General features: G+C 41.7%; 5 non-coding genes across 5 annotated transcripts; 2 read left to right on the top strand and 3 right to left on the bottom strand.

The window, feature by feature from the left end:
- Window positions 1-10,430: 10,430 nt before the first annotated feature.
- On the bottom strand, window positions 10,431-10,502 carry trnay-gua (transfer RNA tyrosine (anticodon GUA)). Its single transcript has one exon. It is a non-coding gene; the product is annotated as a tRNA-Tyr (tRNA).
- A 1,004-nt stretch (window positions 10,503-11,506) lies between these two features.
- Window positions 11,507-11,578, bottom strand: trnac-gca (transfer RNA cysteine (anticodon GCA)). Its single transcript has one exon. It is a non-coding gene; the product is annotated as a tRNA-Cys (tRNA).
- A 274-nt stretch (window positions 11,579-11,852) lies between these two features.
- trnat-agu (transfer RNA threonine (anticodon AGU)) lies at window positions 11,853-11,926 on the top strand. Its single transcript has one exon. It is a non-coding gene; the product is annotated as a tRNA-Thr (tRNA).
- Window positions 11,927-14,797: 2,871 nt separating this feature from the next.
- Window positions 14,798-14,869, bottom strand: trnac-gca (transfer RNA cysteine (anticodon GCA)). The gene has a single exon. It is a non-coding gene; the product is annotated as a tRNA-Cys (tRNA).
- Window positions 14,870-15,792: 923 nt separating this feature from the next.
- trnat-agu (transfer RNA threonine (anticodon AGU)) lies at window positions 15,793-15,866 on the top strand. Its single transcript has one exon. It is a non-coding gene; the product is annotated as a tRNA-Thr (tRNA).
- Window positions 15,867-16,022: the final 156 nt, after the last annotated feature.

Below are 16,022 nucleotides of genomic sequence, written 5' to 3'. Positions count from 1 at the left end.
CAACATTCGTCTCGCAGGGAGTCCAGCATTTCCTCCATGCTTCTTTGAAAAGCCGCTGGAGCGTTTGAAAGCCCAAAGGGGATGCGCACCCACTCGTACAAGCCCCATGGAGTGATAAAGGCTGTCATATGTCGTGACCCCTCAGCAATGAAGCCTTGGTGATAAGCTTTTCCCTGATCCAAAATCGAGAACAGGTTGTACCCACCCAGCGTGTCAATGAGATCTTGAATACGGGGAAGTGGGTGTCTATCTGGGACTGTCTTTTGGTTCAGGAGCCTGTAATCAATACATAGCCGCAGGCTTCCATCCTTCTTGCGGACACAAACCACTGGGGCAGAGTATGGAGATTTGGACTTTACAATCCATTTCTTCGCCAGTAAGTCTTGGATGTACTCCTTAACTTCCTTGTACAGTGGTTTGGGAACTGCTGCATAGCTTCTCTGTACTGGGATGTCATCCCTCAGGGTGATGCCCATTTGGAGGCTTGGGATGCACCCCATGTCATTTTCATCTTGAGCAAACGCACGTGACTCCTCATAGAGCATTTGTTTTGCTATTGCTTGATGCTCGTCGCTTAGATGACTAAGGTCGATAGGGGGAGACCACAGCACTGTTATCCTCATAGATAGGGACAGGTGAGTCCACCTTGTTGATCTCGACTCTGTCCATCTGATCCGTCTCCACTATCTTGTCGATCGACTGGATACTGCCCAACGTTGTGAAGTTGTTCAGTGACACATTGTGTTGGGTGTGGTTACCCACCGGAATCTCAATATAGGGCTGCCTGACGTGATGGACTTCGACCAAGCCATCACCAATATCCAGCTCCTCCAGTCTCAGGTCTGGATGGTTGACCTCGAACAGAGCAACAGAGGAGGTGAATTCAGCAGGCACTCTGCACTTGACGCGGGCAACTTGGCCTGGGCGGACAGTGATGTCTTGACGGCCAACTCTCACCACAGTATGATGCTGGTTGGATTCTTTGGTCTGTATCAGGTTCACAATTGTCTCTGCTTGATCATTTTCCAGCTGCATGGCCTCTCTCAGCAACTTGCCAATAACAGCAACAACTTCTATGTCACCCTCCTGTCCTAGGATGAGCTCTTGAATGACGTTGAAGCCCAATATCGGTGTCACAAGGCTCACACGGCTGACCAGGAAGGGTACTCTGATGGCGAGATTTGGATCATCGTTGCCGGGTAGGTTAAAGGTGAGTTCCACCCATCCATCATATGGGATCTGTCCTCCATTGGCTGCGGTGAGATCCAATCCTCTGTTTCCTATGAGTTCACTGAGAGGGCGCACTTCTTGTTGAGGTAGGTATTTGTATTTCCATGGCTTGTCGATAATACTGACTTGGGCCCCAGAGTCTAGCAGAACATTCACAGTATATCCATTTAGACTGCATTTCAATAAGCATTTCTTCCCAATTAACTTAGCTACTCTCTGTGAAGGGGTCTTATCATTGGCCGATGAGTGGGAAGGGGTGGCAAGATGGTGATTGACATGCACAGGTGCTGGTTTGGTACTGTCTGGATGGGACTGAAAGTTGGTGCCGGTCACAGGTGGTCCCAGTGCTGCGACCGGGGGGAGTTTCCCGACGGCTTAGGTCTCTTTAGGCACCCGACAGCACGGTGTCCCTCTTCTCCACAAGCGAAACAGTGTTTGCAGTTGGGACGGCCATCTGCAACACAGTTAGGACAGCCATATGTTCTCTCTTTCTTAACATGTCGACTTTGACTTTGTTTATTGGAGCACTCGCAGGTGGACTCGGGCTGAGGCTTCGATGTTGACGTCTTTGCTTCAGTTTTTGACTGTAGTGAGGATACGACTTCAGCCAGAGCCTGTACTTGAGCGCTTAGCTGCTGGATAAGGTCATCCTTGGCCTTCGTGTCAGAGCCAGGCTTTGTTTCAGTCACCTCACTTGTGGTGACTTCACTACTGTGGGCTTGAGCTGTCTTGGGGCGAGCGCTACGTCCCAAACGTCGCTTCCTCTCACTTTCTTCACTCGTGGTTTTGATGACTTGTCTTAGAAGTGCATCGTCTGTGACTGCAGGGTCTGATAGGAGGGGCTTTAACTCCCGTCTGAGGTCATCATGCTTCTCATTCAGGCCCTGATAGACCGTGCGAAGGAAGACATTCTGTGCCGTTTGTGCTTCGTACTTGATTTCAGAGTCTGTCTGCTTTGACCTGAAGATCACTTTTTGTTTGAGCCCCATCATCCTGTAGAGAAACTGCTGTGGCGTTTCCTGCTCATTTTGTTTGGCACTTATTAGTTCCTGGAACAGCTCAGTGCTGCTCTTCTCTCCGAAGTGGGATTGGAGGAAGCTCTTCAACTCGGCTATGGTCATGTCATCCTTGCTGGAGAGCATATCCTTGAAGTTCCCAGGCTTTATAATGCGAAACACTGCTCGTATGATTTCACCCTCAGTGTGCATTTCCCTCAGTCCTTGATCAATCTGCTTGCTGATATTGCTGTACGTTATATCAGATGCACTATCGCCAATCTGCCCACCATGTACCTTGAATTCCTTCTTCTGGAGAAATGGGAGGTCTTTGAGGGCAATCATGCTTTCAGTACGGTGAGTGGGATGTTGTTCAGGATTAGGATGGGGGAATGGTCTGACAGGTGAACTGTGAGAATGGGGAGTGTGTTGTCTATCAGTTGTTGTGTGTGAACTGCGGGCCTGGTGAGAATCAGTGGGCTGAGTATTGGTAGTGGTGTATGGACTGGCATGTGTGAACTGGTGTGAATGTGTCGGGTGAGTGTTAGTTAAGGTGTATGGAGGGTTGTGTGTAGACTGGTGAGAAGTAGAGGGTGGAGTGGTAGGTAAGGTGTGTGAAGCAGGTGAACCCTGTTTAACCCGTTGGCGCAACTCATCATAAGTAGACATTAGCTTGCTTATTTGCAATTCAAGGGCCTCTGTTTGAGAAACTACATCAACTGGGTCAGTGTCGGAGTGTGCATCTGTGACATATGTGGTAACATGTGTGTTAGTGTGCACATTAACATCAGAAACATCATCCGCTAAAGCAACAGGTACATCAACATCTGCTGTGGCAGCATCACTCTTACTTTGTAAAGCAATAAGTTCAATAACTTTTAGCAAATCACTTAACTTTGACACGCCAGAATCATCTGACTCTAGCAGATCGGTACTCTCCATGTAGGCATAATACACATAATCAAAACAACCCTCTTCATCCTGTTTGACCAACTTAGCTTGAGCAGGTTCTTCTGAGACCAACGTGGCAAGCTTTAGCAGTTCCTCTGATGAAAGGTTGAACAGTTTCTTCTTTATGGTCCAAGTCAGCTTCTTCCTCTCGTTGTCTGCCATTGCGAACATCAATCAGACACCCTCAGCTCGTGAAGTCCTCGCTCTGGCAACAGTCAGACGCTCTTGACTCTCACAGCTCCTCACTCTGATGATGCAGCACCTTGGCCCACAGGTTCAGGAATCACTAGACCGGCGTCCTACTCCGACCACCAGGTGGCGCCGATCCCGGACGAGCCCCCACAAATCTGTTACAGGTCCAGGTCGAAGACCCATAGACAGATAAGGTATTGCTACCGGAAAGGCCTGTTAAAACAGGAGTAAAAGACAGAGACGATCACACGTGTTTCTCCAGTCAGCCTTCCTTAGTAGAATGAGGCATATTTATTTCAGCCTGAATTATTATTCTTTTTATCTCTTGCTTGTTCTTTTCTTTTTTTCAATAAATCAAAAATAACATAGTCACAATTCTTCTTTTCTTTTCATTACGTCATCTCACAATTCACATTTTGTCATCATAACCACCTTTCAGTCACATTCACATCTTAGTTAACTGTTAAATTCAATTTGCATCTGTTCACCAAAACATGAAAAAATACTGGGAGTGTCCCTTTAAGTGTCTGTCATATAGACAGTAGTGCACAATGCCATAAATATCTTATCATAGGCCTGTAACATACAAACATACTTGGCTGGTATGTTTGTGCATGACTAAGTTCAATTTATGGCTCTGGAAAAACGTTTTTATCTGAACTGCTTAAAGTGCATTAAAATAAAGAAACACATTTTACATTCAAAATACTGTCATCGAAAATCGTTTTTAACACTTCTTCAATTAATTAATTAATTAATTCAAAGAATGTTCTGGAACCCAAAAAACAAGGTCTGCACTTACACAGACAGAGGTGGGGAACCACCATTTTAGGCAGCAGCAAACTAAACAGAAAATAAATGGACTGGACCTGGTCACAAAGTCACTCAAATCAACACATTAGCTTCACAAAAATCGATCCCACAGGGAAACAATAACTTTAGCAACAACTGTAGGCAGTTTAAGACACTTTGGTCATGTACAAACCTGTTAAAACAGGAGTAATAGACAGAGACGATCACACGTGTTTCTCCAGTCAGCCTTCCTTAATAGAATGAGGAAGTACTCAGTCCGTCCAGCAGGTGGTCTCTGAGAGAGCTGTGAATCGTCTTACTGCCCACTAGTGGTGGCACACTAGGATTGTCCCACTGTTCCGTGTTTTTGAAAGAGCTTGAAAGTAATAATTGTCCATGTTGCTTCAAGCAGAAATGTACTCTTTTTACAGAAAATATAATCTTTCACAATAAAACGAAAATAAACAACAAAAAATGTGACCATACATTTTGTGTGCGTCACACAAGCAGCAGTGTCCCCTTATCTTAAGTCCAGTCAGTGGCCGCGGGTCTTCTTAGCAGTTTTCCTCCGGTGATGAGAAGAGAAGAGGCTCTAAACAGCTCCGTGTTAAGCCTGATTTATGGTTCCGCGTTAAATCGACGCAGAGCCTACGCCGTAGGGTTCAGCGTACGGTGCGCGTCGCCGCGTAACCCTACGCCGTAGGCTCTGCGTCGGTGTAACGCGGAACCATAAATCAGCTTTTATGGTGCGCTGGAGAGGAGAGGAGGCAGGGAGCTGGGTGGAGGGGGCGTTGATTTAGCGGGTTTATACGTAACGGTCCACCAGCAAACCACATGCGCCGTTTTTGCATAGATGCGGAAAATCCCAGAAAGCACACAATACACTGAATGTTAAAAGTTTGTTGTTTTTTGGGTGTAATTGATGTCAAGACACCCAACAAAACACAAAAAATCAAGAAAAATGTGTTTTTCATGTCACAATCCCTTTAACAAAAGTGTCCATAAAGTGGAAGTACATCAGTTATCAATTCTATAAAGCTGAAATAAATGTGTATGTTTGATTGAATCAGGAACATTAGTCAACAAAATGTAAAATTTGAAGTCAAGAGTTCAAGTTTTTGGAGAATTTCTACTCTCTCCGTATATTTGCAATAACCCGAGACGGTAGCCAAACTGAATCAATCAATCAATTACTTTATTTGTCCCCAAGGGGGCGATTAATTTCGCGACAGGAGAAGCACACAATAAAGAAGTGACCTGTAAAGAGTGAATGTATTGCAGAGAGTTGCACGCGGAGCGGCACGCGGAGATTCCACGCGGAGACTTTGCTTGGGTTGAGCTTGGGTTGAGCCGCGGACGTCCAGGACTTTCCTCGGGTTCCCGGTCCGACTCTCCCTGGGGCCTTTTTCCCCCCTGACTGACGCCTTGGGTGGGTGTGGAGCTTTGGTCGTCCCGCTGCAGTGGAGCAACGCTGGTGGGACGCTGAAGAGGAGCGAAGCTGGTGCTGCGGAGCTGGTGGTGCGGAGCTGGTGCTGAGGAGCTGGGCTGAGGAGCAGAGCTGGTGGTGCGGAGCTGGTGCTGAGGAGCTGGGCTGAGGAGCAGAGCTGGTGGTGCGGAGCTGGTGGTGCGGAGCTGGTGCTGAGGAGCAGAGCTGGTGCTGCGGAGCTGGTGGTGCGGAGCTGGTGGTGCGGAGCTGGTGCTGAGGAGCAGAGCTGGTGTTGCGGAGCTGGTGCTGCGGAGCTGGTGCTGCGGAGCTGGTGCTGCGGAGCTGGTGCTGAGGAGCTGGGCTGAGGAGCAGAGCTGGTGTTGCGGAGCTGGTGGTGCGGAGCTGGTGGTGCGGAGCTGGTGCTGAGGAGCAGGCCTGCGGCTGGTGAAGAAGGAATGCCGAACAGAAGAAACAGTACGCGGGGCAAAGACATGACAACTGCAGATGACATGGAAGAGATTAAAAGATCTCTAAACTTTATGTCAGGTGAGCTGACAAAACTAACATCACAGCAGGAACGACTAATTGGACTAGTGGAGGAGGTGAAAACACTGAAAGCCATGGTAATAGAGAAAGACAGAAAGATAATTGTGCTGGAGCAGAGGGTGGATGAACTGGAACAATACACAAAAAGAGACAATTTAGTATTAACAGGTCTGGAAACTCGACACCGCACATATGCTAGAGCTACTGCAAACTTGGAGACTACAGAAGATGCCCCACAGGAAGAACTGCTGACATTAGAGCAACAAGTGGTGGGCTTTCTGCACAGTAAGCACATACACATTCAAAATGATGCTATTTCTGTTTGTCACACATTACCAAGAAAGACAGAGAAGGCAAAACCTGCTATCATCATAAGATTCATCAGTAGAAAGCAGAGGAATGATTTATTAATGCAAGCAAAGAAGCTGAAAGGTACAAATGTATACTTAAACGAACATTTAACAAAAAAGAATGGGGACATCGCACGAGAAGCAAGGATGTTAAGAAAACAGAAAAAAATAATAGCAACATGGACCCGAAATGGCAACGTATGGATAAGAGAACAAGAAGGTTCACAGGCTAGGATGATAAGAGACCTTAAAGAGCTAGAAAAATTTAGAACAGGATAATGTAGCATGGCTGATGTAACTGATATCAAATATAAGATAATGGATTGAAGAATGGATACAGAATGTATGGATATACAGGAGCATGGATGATAATACAAACTTAGATGCAGATTTAGAGAGTAAAATATATGATGTAGATAAGGGTACAAACAAAAACATATTAATTCCTGTTCACAACAAATGTGAGTATTACACGGAGGAGCAATTTAATGATAAAATAGTCATGAATGAAACACTGTCTATCATCCATTTCAACAGTAGAAGTATAAATTGTAACTTATCAAAAATAAAAGATTACTTAAAGCAGTTCAGAAATAGTTTTAGTATAATTGCAGTATCAGAAACATGGTTGAAGGATGGGGATATGGATGAATTTCAGATAGATGGATATGAGTTATATTATGTAAATAGAATGATTAAAAAAGGTGGAGGAGTAGCTTTGTACATCAACACTAGTTTGAAATGTAATGTCATTAGCAATATGACAACTGTTGTTGACAGTATTATGGAAATTATCACAGTGGAAATTATCAATGAAAAAGCTAAAAATGCTATAATCAGTTGTGTCTATAGATCACCAGGTTCCTGCGTAGAGACATTTACAGACAAAATAATGGAGCTGTTTGACAGAAGCCAAAATAAGATTGTGTTTTTATGTGGAGACTTTAATATTGATCTTGAAAATCCAAATTCAACGAACACAACAAGTGAATTTATAAATTCAATGTATACCTTGAGTCTGTTTCCAGTGATAACTAAACCAACGAGAATTACATCACAGAGTGCAACTATTATTGACAACATTTTTACAAACGCAGTTGATGGAAAAGTAGAGAGTGGGATCTTGATAACTGATGTAAGTGATCATTTACCTGTTTTCACAGTTTATAAAAATGATCAATGTAATACAACGGGAATCACCTCAGAAAAATTAATAAGAAACAGATCTAACGAAGCATTGGAGGCACTGAAAGAAGACCTAAAAAAACAGAATTGGGATGGAGTGTATGTAAATGATGTAAATATAGCTTATGATTCATTCATGACGCTATTGATAGACTTGTATGAAAAACACTGTAGACTCAGGAGTATTACCAAGAAAAATGCTATTGACAAACCATGGATGACCAAAGGACTACGGAATGCCTGCAAGAAGAAAAACTATTTATATAGATGTTTCTTAAAACTAAGGTCAAAAGAAGCAGAAGAAAGGTATAAGAAATATAAAAATAAATTAGTATGGATAATAAGAAGACATAAAAAGGAATACTATGGTGATTTACTAAATAAAAATAGAAACAATATAAAGGCTACATGGGGAATAATAAATGGTGTAATAAAAAATGATCAAATAAAATCAGCTCTTCCAAATTATTTTGTGAAAGATAACTATGACATTAATGACAAAACTGAAATAGTAAGCGAGTTTAATGATTTTTTTGTAAACATAGGCCCTAGTCTTGCAGCAAACATACCAACAATAAAAGACAATACAAATGAAAACACAATAATGGATAATGTGAATAGCATTTTTCTTGGGAAGGTAGAAAAAGAAGAAATACTGAAGATTGTAAAAAGTTGTGCAAGTAAAGGATCTACTGACTGTGCAGATATGGACATGATATTAGTAAAGAATATAATTGAATTGGTTATTGAACCATTTACATATATATGCAATCTATCATTTTCAACGGGGATATTTCCTGATAATATGAAAACAGCAAAAGTAATTCCACTCTATAAAAATGGAGATAAACATGTTTTTTCCAACTACAGACCAGTATCCTTGCTTCCACAATTTTCAAAAATATTAGAGAAATTATTTGTAGTTAGGTTAGATACATTTATAGACAGATACAATATTTTAAACAATGGTCAGTATGGATTTAGAACCAATCACTCCACATCAATGGCACTTATGGAATTAACTGAAGAAATTTGCACTGCAATTGATAAGAGACATTTTTTTGTAAGTATTTTTGTTGACCTCAAAAAAGCCTTTGATACCATAAATCATACCATACTTCTAAAAAAATTGAGCAAATACGGTATCAGAGGGGTGGCACATCAATGGGTCTCAAGCTACTTAGAGAATAGAAAGCAGTATGTGCAGATAAATAATGTCAAATCTGAATCACAATTTATTAAGTGTGGCGTACCTCAGGGGTCGGTTCTTGGGCCAAAACTGTTTATTTTGTATATTAATGATTTTGTTTATGTTTCCAAACTGCTCAAATGTATTTTGTTTGCAGATGACACTACTTTATGTTATTCTGGGGAAGATTTAACATATGTGTTGAATGTGGTTAAAAAGGAATTTAAAAAAATAAAAACATGGTTTGAGGTAAATAAATTATCAGTGAATCTTGAAAAAACAAACTTCATGATATTTAGTAACAGAAAGAGAGAAACGGACTCTTCAATTAATATAGATGGTATTGAAATTAATAGAGTAGGAGAAACCAAGTTTTTGGGTGTCATGCTGGATGAGAATTTGAATTGGAAATCACACATCAATTATACAAAGATAAAAATATCAAAAACAATTGCTCTGTTACACAAAGTTAAGGATTTATTGGACAACAAAGCAATGTACATTTTATATAACACTCTGATTGTTCCATATCTGACCTACTGTGTTGAAGTTTGGGGAAATGCCTGTAAAACATATATTCAATCAATTTTCATTCTGCAAAAAAGAGCCATAAGGATAATTAGTAGAAAACGATATAGAGATCCAACAAATCCATTATTCCTTCAGTTAAATTTGTTGAAATTTCATGAATTAGTAGACTATAGTATTCTGCAAATTATGTTTAAAGCTCATAAAAAAACTTTACCAATCAACATTCAGAAAAGATTTGAAAAAAGAAAAAGCAAGTATAACTTAAAAGGAACAGAGATTTTTATAAAACCAAGATGCAGGACAAAATTGATGGAACGTTGTGTTTCTGTGAAAGGAATCAATTTATGGAACAATCTGAATAAAGAAAACAAAGAATCCAAATCAAACATTACATTTAAAAGAACAATTAAAACCTGTATGTTAAGGAAATATAACGAAAAATGTTGAGTTTGATTGACATACCCGTAGGCGGTGGTAATTTTATTTTAATGTTATTTTAATTTTATTTTAGTTGTTTTTATTCACTTAGTTTTTTTGTTTTTTTAATTATTGTTAATTTATGTTATTTGTGAAAGGGGCAGATCAGATAAGATTCTTCTTCTTTCTGCTCCTTTTCATTCATAAGTTAGGAACATTTGTATTTGTGTTTGTATTAAATTGTATTGTTTTTTTTTTGAATGAAATAAAGAATAAAATGAAATGAAATGAATGAAATGAATGTGAGGTAGGACACTAGAAATTACTGTCTCACGTCTCTTGTAAGAGTGGAGCTCAGTTGCACTAACTTTTCTGATCAAAGTGGCAACATTTTTAGGGCATACGTAGCCTCTTTCCCAATGAAGGCAGGGATCTTCCACTGCAAGCATGAAAAGGAGGAAAGTTGACCACTCCATTTTACAAAACCTAACCTGTTATTTGGGATTAAGGACTCAATTTAGCAAACTGCTTGCATCCTTGAACATGACAGTGCTGCAAGGAGTCTTGGACAGCTTTTGGACTTCAAACTTGCTCTGAAAGCAAGTTTTATGTCCCACAACACAAGTAGGGGGCACCCAGAGTTGAACTGGGGTTCTCTTGATCTACAGTCAAATGCTCTACCACTGAGCTATACCCGCTTTCTGCCATGTTTTGAAATTGGTGGAGCCAGATTGTAAGAGTGGATCTCAGTTGCACTAACTTTTCTTGTCAAAGTGGCAACATTTTTAGGACATAAGTTAACTTTTTCCCAATTAAGTAATGGGTCTTCCCCTGCAAACATGAAAAGAAGGAAAGTTGACCACTCCATTTAAAAAAAACCCAACCTGATATTTGGGATTAAGGACTCAATTTAGCAAAGTGCTTGCATCCTTGAACACGACAGTGCTGGAAGGAGTCTTGAACAGCTTTTGGACTTCAAACTTGCAGATTTGAAATGAGGACCTCTTGATCTTCAGTCAAATGCTCTACCATGAGCTTACCCCCTTACTGTCATGACTTGAAATTGGTGAATCCAGATTGTAAGACTGGACCTTAGTTAAACCAACTGCTCCCATCAAAGTGGCAAAATCGTTAGGACCAACGTTAACTGAAGGATTTTAACCTGAATATTCACACTCTCTTGGAAACCTTTTATTATTTGATTATTGACTGTGGTCAACTCTGCCACAATGTTCCAGATGTATGCTACCTCTTGGCTGATGAAAGTAGGGATAAGCACCTGACCTCCTGTAACCCTGAAAAGGATGAACTGGGAAACTCTGACACCCCCACAGCGCTGCCTTTACCAACTTTCAGAGATTCAACTTTCTTTTGCGTGCAAGCAAACTGGAAATGCGGCTCGTCTGAGTTTTCCATTCAGACTTAGTTATAAATAGTGATTGCAGGACTTGGACTTGTTAGGTGGATGAAATACTTGGTGATTTGAGAGTTTTGTAATTTAGCAAACGCGCTAGAAGTTTTTCTTTGTTTTGAAAACCAGTAGCATCCAAAGCCTAAAACACCACAACATGAAAGTTGAAGTTGCCTATAAAGTTACTTATAAACAATAAGTGCAGGATTGAGCTTAAAGAATTTAAGATGCCACCTGCACTTTTACTGTAGGTTGTTTTAAGAAATATGCGATCAGGCAACCCTCATGGTCAGGGGGCACCCAGAGTTGAACTGGGGACCTCTTGATCTGCAATCAAATGCTCTACCACTGAGCTATACCCCCTATCTGCTGTGGTGGAGCCAGATTGTAAGAGTGGACCTCAGTTGCACTAACTATTAGGATCAGAGTGGCAGAATCTTTAGGACATACTTTGCCTCTTTCCCAATAAAGGCAGGGATCTTCCACTGCAAGCATGAAAAGGAGGAAAGTTGACCACTCCATTTTACAAAACCCAACCTGTTATTTGGGATTAAGGACTCAATTTAGCAATGCTTGCGTCCTAGAACACGACAGTGCTGGAAGTAGTCTTGGACAGCTTTGATACTTCAAACTTGCAGGCCCTGTGGCTTAGTTGGTCAAAGCACCTGTTTAGTAAACAGGAGATCCTGGGTTCAAATCCCAGCAGAGCCTCTAAACTCATCTGTCTTTGGATGTGAGAAAGATTAGAGATGTCTCATTCATTCATGGTTCAACCATGGTGGTGAAATGGAAAAATAACATGTAGGTTAAAAAAAAGAAAGGCACATTGAAGGTTTCTTAACCAAAGTTAATTCCCACATTCCTGCCTTAAAGGGATTGTGACATGAAAAACACATTTTTCTTGATTTTTTTGTGTTTTGTTGGGTGTCTTGACATCAATTACACCCAAAAAACAACAAACTTTTAACATTCAGTGTATTGTGTGCTTTCTGGGATTTTCCGCATAACTATGCAAAAACGGCGCATCTGGTTTGGTGGCGGGCCGTTACGTAACGGCCCGCTAAATCACCCCCCCTTCCACCCAGCTCTCCAGCGCATAAAGGCTGATTTATGGTTCCGTGTTACACCGTACGCTGAACCCTACGGCGTAGGCTCTGCGTCGATTTAACGCGGAACCATAAATCAGGCTTAACACGGAGCTGTTTAGAGCCTCTTCTCTTCTCATCACCGGAGGAAAACTGCTAAGAAGACCCGCGGCCACTGACTGGACTTAAGATAAGGGGACCCTGCTGCTTGCATGCCTTTATTTTTATGATTGTTTGCGGTGGACTGCTTTTCTGTGCATGTTTCGCCTGTCGCTCCCGGCTTAACTCTCCGACGCCGCTGTTAGAAGTCCGGTTCGGTGTGCGCACGGACTTCATCCCCGGGCTGTAGTCGCCCTGTCTGGGCTGTGTGTGTGGGTGTTTGTGGTGTGCGCGCGTGTGTGTGGAGACGCCGGCAGAAGTGTGTAGCAGTTGGTTGGAGGAGGTTTGGAGGAGGAGCGGAGCAATGATTGACAGGAAAGGGGGAAAAGGAAGCGTTTTTCACGGCGCAAAAAACCACTGTAATAAAAAGCCAGGAATGGAGTACTAGAGTGAAGTTTTTCTTGTTAAAACCTTTTAGACACATTTGAGGGATGTTGGCCAAGACTTTTAATAGTGTTAAAAGCATTTTAAAAATGATGTCACAATACCTTTAAAGTTCTTCTAAGAGATGGGGACTGCTTGAGAACTGCTCAAGCAGTCATCTGTAGTGTCTGGTTCTTCTCCTTTTAGTCACTTTAATGCTTTGCTGTTCTTCACTCGTGCCACAAGGTGGGGTACTCCCCTCCAATTCTTCTTGACCAAATGTGTATTTCTTTACGTGGTGTGTCTGGCAGACAGTTACTTCCCAAGTTTTACCTCACTTAAAAAGGTCTCTACTTGGTTTGGGAGACTGTGCATGGAACTTAAGATGTTGTAAACCAGGCCTGGATCAAACATACACATGCATACATACGTACATACAAAAAAGAATCACTCGCTACGAAGGCCGGTTAGCTCAGAAGGTCAGAGCTAATAATCCCAAAGTCATTGGTTCAATCCCCATACTGGCCAAACTGTTTACTACTAAAACTTGGGTTATTGTTGAAAGTTTCAGATTATAAAAATTGACCTGTCCAGGGGTCTTCCTCTCACCTCAAAATGAGCTGGGACACACTCCAGCAGACCCCCGTGACCCTGCAAAGAATATAGCATAGATAATGAATGTATGTACCATCAAGTACTTTCTCTGACATACTCACCCATTTAACAAAAGTGTCCATAACGTACATCAGTTATCAATTCTGTAAAGCTGAAATAAATGTGTATGTTTGATTGAATCAGAAACATTAGTCAACAAAATGTAAAGTTTGAAGTCAAGAGTTCAAGTTTTTGGAGAATCTCTACTCTCTCCGTATATTTGCAATAACCCGAGACGGTAGCTAAACTGAAGTGACATGTAAAGAGTGAATGTGAGGTAGGACACTAGAACTTACTGTCTCAAGTCTCTTGTAAGAGTGGAGCTCAGTTGCACTAACTATTCTGATCAACGTGGCAACATTTTCAGGACATACGTTGCCTCTTTCCCAATGAAGGCAGGGATCTTCCACTGCAAGCATGAAAAGGAGGAAAGTTGACCACTCCATTTTACAAAACCTAACCTGTTATTTGGGATTAAGGACTCAATTTAGCAAACTGCTTGCATCCTTGAACACGACAGTGCTGGAAGGAGTCTTGAACAGCTTTTGGACTTCAAACTTGCTCTGAAAGCAAGTTTTAAGTCACACAACACAAGTAGGGGGCACCCAGAGTTGAACTGGGGTTCTCTTGATCTGCAGTCAAATGATCTACCACTGAGCTTACCCCCTTACTATCATGACTTGAAATTGGTGGATCCAGATTGTAAGACTGGACCTTAGTTAAACCAACTGCTCCGATCAAAGTGGCAAAATAGTTAGGACCAACGTTAACTGAAGGAGTTTAACCTGAATATTCACACTCTCTTGAAGACCTTTTATTATTTGATTATTGACTGTGGTCAACTCTGCCACAATGTTCCAGATGTATGCTACCTCTTGGCTGATGAAAGTAGGGATAAGCACCTGACCTCCTGAAACCCTGAAAAGGATGAACTGGGAAATTCTGACACCCCCACAGCGCTGCCTTTACCAACTTTCAGAGATTCAATTTTCTTTTGCGTGCAAGCAAACTGGAAATGCGGCTGGTCTGAGTTTTCCATTAAGACTTAGTTATAAATAGTGATTGCAGGACTTGGACTTGTTAGGTGGATGAAATACTGATTTGAGAGTTTTGTAATTTAGCAAACGCGCTAGAAGTTTTTCTTTGTATTGAAAACCAGTAGCATCCAAAGCCTAAAAAACCACAACATGAAAGTTGGAGTTGCCTATAAAGTTACTTATAAACAATAAGTGCAGGATTGAGCGTAAAGAATTTAAGATGCCACCTGCACTTTTACTGTAGGTGGTTTTAAGAAATATGTGATCAGGCAACCCTCATGGTCAGGGGGCACCCAGAGTTGAACTGGGGACCTCTTGATCTGCAGTCAAATGCTCTACCACTGAGCTATACCCCCTATCTGCCATGGTGGAGCCAGATTGTAAGGGTGGACCTCAGTTGCACTAACTATTCTGATCAAAGTGTCAACATTTTCAGGACATACGTTGCCTCTTTCCCAATGAAGGCAGGGATCTTCCACTGCAAGCATGAAAAGGAGGAAAGTTGACCACTCCATTTTACAAAACCTAACCTGTTATTTGGGATTAAGGACTCAATTTAGCAAACTGCTTGCATCCTTGAACACGACAGTGCTGGAAGGAGTCTTGAACAGCTTTTGGACTTCAAACTTGCAGAGTTGAAATGAGGACCTCTTAATCTGCAGTCAAATGCTCTACCATGAGCTTACCCCTTACTGTCATGACTTGAAATTGGTGGATCCAGATTGTAAGACTGGACCTTAGTTAAACCAACTGCTCCGATCAAAGTGGCAAAATCGTTAGGACCAACGTTAACTGAAGGATTTTAACCTGAATATTCACACTCTCTTGAAGACCTTTTATTATTTGATTATTGACTGTGGTCAACTCTGCCACAATGTTCCAGATGTATGCTACCTCTTGGCTGATGAAAGTAGGGATAAGGACCACCTGACCTCCTGAAACCCTGAAAAGGATGAACTGGGAAATTCTGACACCCCCACAGCTCTGCCTTTACCCAACTTTAAAACCAAGGCATTTTGAGTTATAAAGGAAAAAACACATTTTTGGGCGGACATCTTGGATTTTGGGGTCGCCATCTTGGAATTTTGAGTGGCACGCGCCTGTTCCCTAAAGTGTAGATCTTGGAGATTATCTGTGCCAAATTTCATGCTTCTATACCCAAGTGAAGTATCGTTTCACTAATCTGCTTTACTATTAGCAAAGTGCTTGCATCCTTGAACACGACAGTGCTGGAAGTAGTCTTGGACAGCTTTGATACTTCAAACTTACTGTGAAATCAGGCCCTGTGGCTTAGTTGGTCAAAGCACCTGTCTAGTAAACAGGAGATCCTGGGTTCAAATCCCAGCAGAGCCTCTAAACTCATCAGTCTTTGGATGAGAGAAAGATTAGAGATGTTTCATTCATTCAGAGTTCAACCATGTTGGTGAAATGGAAAAATGACATGTAGCTTAAAAAAAGGAAAGGCACATTGAAGGTTTCTTAACCAAAGTTAATTCCCACATTCCAGTC

The sequence above is a fragment of the Cololabis saira genome, chromosome 5 (assembly GCF_033807715.1).
Source record: "Cololabis saira isolate AMF1-May2022 chromosome 5, fColSai1.1, whole genome shotgun sequence".
Classification (NCBI taxonomy): domain Eukaryota; kingdom Metazoa; phylum Chordata; class Actinopteri; order Beloniformes; family Belonidae; genus Cololabis; species Cololabis saira.
Note: the sequence above shows the minus strand (reverse complement) of the source record. Positions and strands in the feature narration are given on the sequence as shown.